The following is a 4,543-nucleotide window of genomic DNA, read 5'->3' as shown; positions in this document are numbered from 1 at the left end:
TACAGTCTGGGATAAACCATTTGGGAAAAATATAGGAATACAAAACAAAACTACTTCAAAATATTACAAAATATAAAAACGCACTACAACAGATACTGGTTTCGCTTTTTTTCTACTTCATGTTCCATGAGCTGCTTTTATCCAAGCAATTGTTTTAAAGTTCTACTGTAGGCGTTTCTGGTTTACTTTTTTTTTTTCTTTGCAGCACCCGTGACTTTTTTTTTTTTTTTTTTCTCTAAATCGGCAGCAAATATAGCTGAGTAAAATTACCTTGGTTTTCTTCCTTCTTAAATGTTTTTATTGATAATCCTATTTGAATATGCAGAACAAGTGGGTATGTCCTGTAATATATCCTAGCTTTTCTTGTTTACAGGGTACTCAGAAAATACTTTTCCCTTAGAGTCCCACTGAAACATTCTCAGTGCAATCTCCGTTAAGGTATGTGTTTACAAATAAGCCACCATCAGCTGAGATATTTGCCTGTGTACCTTTTCCTGTAATTCAGAGCTTGCGTTCTGTGGTTTTTATGATAAACCTATCAAACTTGCGAAACTGTTTTGCAAGTCTTAATCGTTGAAGGCAGCAAGAAGTGGTTTAAAAGCCTGTTCTTGAGCAGACAAAGGGAAAAAGTGTGAATTTGATGCTGAACTTGTCCTTTTTCATTTGACTTGCCTTGAATGATTTAGGAAGAGAGAGAACTAGAAAAAAGAGAGAAATAGAATTGGTTCTTGGGCCCTCCTAAAATGCTCCCCGTGATTCTGTGTGGAGCCAAAGTGAAGGGTGATGGAACAGAGCCCTGTGCTTTAGAAGGAAATCAATTTCAACCTGATCTCCACCCTGAGTCTCCCTAATTTCTGTTTTTAAAATGCAAACTAAGTTTAGGAAGTGTTGGAAGTTAGTATTTTGGGGAAGAAATGGCAGTTGCACCAACCGTTCCGTTTCCCAGAGGCTCTGGGAACGATTCATTTTGTAAGCGCTGTAACTGCAATCGGTTGGTGGTTCGGGGTTGGAATGTGCACTTGCCCTCCTCTAAAGCACTCGTTCATTTGCATTTCAGTGCCAGGAGTCTTGAGAAACTGGAGAAGAGCCCAAGAGACATTTTTCATCCTGAGATACAAAAGGTAGGAAGTGACTTTTTTTTGTTTGGTTCTTTTTCTTTATGATTTCCTGGAAATAGAAGTAATTAAGTATAGATACTACTGGTTTGTTTCTTCCAGTAGCTAATAATAATAATAATAATAATAATAATAATAATCGAATACTACTTAAACTGTCTCTTTATCCATTGAACTGGCCATTTCAAATCCAAACTTCTAAACACAAATAAAACCATCATCCTTGTAGAATCTTTAATAGGAGGGGGCTAAAGATGCTGTTTTTGTTGACAGGATTTATTGGTTGTTGAAGGGCAAGAGGTGAGTACAAGCCTAACTACTTCTTGCTCACAGACCCGTCCGGTGAGTACAGCTTTGTATTTTGATGGGCTTTTGATGACTTCTAAATCAATTGCTCGTTACAGTAAAAAGAAGTAATGTTTTTTTGAACCTGACAGCAAAAATAACTTGAAGCACCAACTTAATAATAATTGATCACCCATCTAAGTTAATGGTTTTATGCTATACTATCAAAGTTTAAAGGTAAATTATCGTGTAGTAGGAGATAGTATAAAATGTATGTTCTGATGTGTAGGATGTATGCAAAGATTAGAGGACCCAAATTGTTATGTCTTCTGTTTGACTGTTTACCAAATAATATTTGGTTTTATTTTCCAGGGATCGGTGAATTTTAAATTTGGAATCCTCTATGCTAAGGATGGTCAGCTTACAGGTGATGAAATGTTCAGTCATGGTGAGTTTTCCACCTTCTCCTTAATTGTTTTGCTCATCTGAAAAAAAAAAAAAAAAAAAAAAAAAAGGTATGTTTATTATTTGTTACCCTGTTCTGTCCGTTTCCTCAGTATTTGCTGGAGCTCTGCTTACCCAAGCTTTGGGTAAAACAAGCTTTGGGTTCCTTCTGTCCCACTGGGTGTTGCCCAGTTTGGTTGCATCTGGTGAAATTCACCCTGAGCCCTTACAGAACCAGCTCAAACCACGTGAGAGCCATTCGCAGCTCTCTCAGGACACCCGGAGGAGGATGGGTGAGGTTTCTGAGCATCTGGCAAGTGTACTTCTATCAAAACTCGGCCTGTGACATTGCTGGGGAAAACCCTTCTGTATCCTGGAGGGTTCCTCAAACTCTGTTGAGGATCCAGTTAGCAGTTGCTCACCTGGATGGTTCCAGCTCCTCAAGTTAACACTTGTACTCTTGCCCTGTAGTTTAGATCTATTGTAGTTTTGTTATTTTGCACGATTTTACGTCTTTGGAAAATAACGTGCGTTTCACTCTTTGGAACCTCTCGGATCATTCTTTGGTGCAGCACCACCTAATGGGACACTTGGCTGCTGTGCTGAAGGGCTTGGTTGCTAGGATTGTAAATCCCGGAGAGTTTGTAAGTCTTCTGTCCCCAGGGAGGTGTCACGCTTTGTTCACTCTGTTTGTCAGGTGCTGCTTCTCGTCGGAAGTATTAACTTCAAACTGCCCTGTTCTTTTTTTAACTTTTTTTCCTGGTTCTCTCCGTAGGGCAGGGAAGGACTCTCGTATCCCGGTCGTCAGACTCAGCGCTGCCCGAGAAGATACAGAGAGTGTAAAAATCATAAGAAGCAAATAGGACTGCAGAGGAAACAAACTGGAGAGAACAAAAGGTGATATTGTTCTCCTTAGCCTGGATTAGAAACATCCCCTGTGCTTTGATGCCGGTGGCTGCCAGGGGCTCGTTAGGTCTTTTTAGGCAGGTGTAGGTGTTCACTTGTAGGTTCTATTTTTTGGCAAAGGACCGTGAGAGAAGTTTATTTCTACATCCAAATAAACATTCATCTTATCTGAACATAACCTGTCATCCCATTTCTGACGTTAAGGACTCCTGTATAAATACTTGGGGAGGTTTTCTTTGTCGTTTCTGAATGGTTCCATTTTGGTTCCATCTACCTGCCGGATACTTGAACGAGTCTGAGGTGGTTTAATTGCATACTGCTTCCTTGAAATTCTGTTGGTCTCTGCTTGGAACCCTTCTTGTAGTGCTTAATGAAAGACTTCTGATGGTGTTTTCTTGCCTGTTTGTGTTTAAGGTCGTGCTCTGATGCATTTACAGAAACCATGGCAGGAGAGAGTCAGCTGCTGGAGAAGAGGAGACAGTATTATCCCTGGGCAGCATAGAACTGCGCTACTGCTGTGTCATCAGCTGTGTCTGCACTGAAAGTAGCCACCTTCACTTGTAGGTAGCTCCTTGGTGCTTTAGGACACTCTGAGGGATTTATTCCTTTTGGGATCCACGATGAGAATTCCCAAGAGAGGTAGTAATAAGGTATGAGATTGGAAAAAAGCCTGTGTCCTTGGAATGTTGTTGTTGTTGTCAAAAGTTAATTTTTCCTTCTTTCTTAGCCAGTAGTCAGCTTTTTGCTTTATTTTTTGTGGGATCAGTACTTGATTGTTTAAAAAATGGCTTCAAAATAACTGCAGCGGCTGGCCACCAGGACCTTGTTCAGATTTGCCTATTTGCTTGTAGCTAAAACGTTTCCATATTGTTTCTCGTTCTATTGAAGAAACTGCTGCCCAGTCAACTAAGAACTGAACATCTATCTGTCTAGGACATGGGGAGAGGATTTAGGTCGTGTCTTTGTTTCCAGAAAAAAGTTCCAGTGTAGTTTCTAACTAGAGGAAAAGGGGGGGTGAAGACTCGGGGCTCTGATGCCGTTGGGGGCACCCCGAGGTGCCCAGGAGAGGGAGCCCCACTGCGGTGCAGGAGCAGGTATGTTATCACGTACTAGAGAGCAAATGATAAATAGAAAGAGGAAAATTATAAATATAAAAATATTTTTTAAATCGTTAAAGAAAGCGGTTTTTTTTACTTGTCAGTAGGCAGGGTTTTGATGATAAAAATGATAAATACAAAGAATATGAAGGTAGAAATCTAAGTCTAGAAATATATCATAAATACGTACAGATAAAGTTTAAAACTAGAAGAAAAAATCAGTTGCAGCAGTAGATACGATACATAATATAAATAATACTTTAAATACATGTCTAGAATTTTATAGCTATTATAGATAATTATTAATAGATTGCATCAAAAGAAACCATATATATAAATGTGAGTATAACTATACAAAGTATAAAAATATTTCGATACCGTTTAAAAGAAGGTGTTTTCGTGTATTTTTTTGGTTAGAGATGGGGTTTTTATTTGGATTAATAGAAGTATTCTAGAAATATAAATCTAACTATAGAAAGATACAATCGATAGAGAAAGATATTTCTAAAAACACAACCGAACGACGCCGCCTTCGGGGGAATCGCACGAGCTCGGCCGAAGCAAGGCGAGAGCGGCCGACCCTGACGGCCTCGAGCGAACCGGGGCGAGCGGAGCCGAGGCGCGCCGAAGGCACAGAGCGGCTGGGAGTTGGGCCGAAGCGAGGCGAGCTCTGCCGAAGAGGCGAATGCAGGCGCC

General features: G+C 40.1%; 1 long non-coding RNA gene across 3 annotated transcripts; it reads left to right on the top strand.

The window, feature by feature from the left end:
• The first annotated feature begins 227 nt into the window (after positions 1 to 227).
• Positions 228 to 4,237, top strand: LOC118701007 (uncharacterized). 3 transcript variants are annotated; one of them, XR_008509077.1, is made up of 6 exons: positions 237 to 438; positions 1,058 to 1,121; positions 1,389 to 1,457; positions 1,773 to 1,848; positions 2,620 to 2,741; positions 3,165 to 4,237. It is a non-coding gene; the product is annotated as an uncharacterized LOC118701007 (long non-coding RNA). The 3 variants fall into 3 exon arrangements; XR_004982392.2 differs by having other exon boundaries at positions 239 to 438; positions 1,389 to 1,415; XR_008509076.1 differs by having other exon boundaries at positions 228 to 438; positions 1,389 to 1,848.
• The last annotated feature ends 306 nt before the right edge of the window (positions 4,238 to 4,543 follow it).

This window comes from Molothrus ater, unplaced genomic scaffold (assembly GCF_012460135.2).
Source record: "Molothrus ater isolate BHLD 08-10-18 breed brown headed cowbird unplaced genomic scaffold, BPBGC_Mater_1.1 matUn_MA505, whole genome shotgun sequence".
In the NCBI taxonomy this organism is placed as follows: domain Eukaryota; kingdom Metazoa; phylum Chordata; class Aves; order Passeriformes; family Icteridae; genus Molothrus; species Molothrus ater.
Note: the sequence above shows the minus strand (reverse complement) of the source record. Positions and strands in the feature narration are given on the sequence as shown.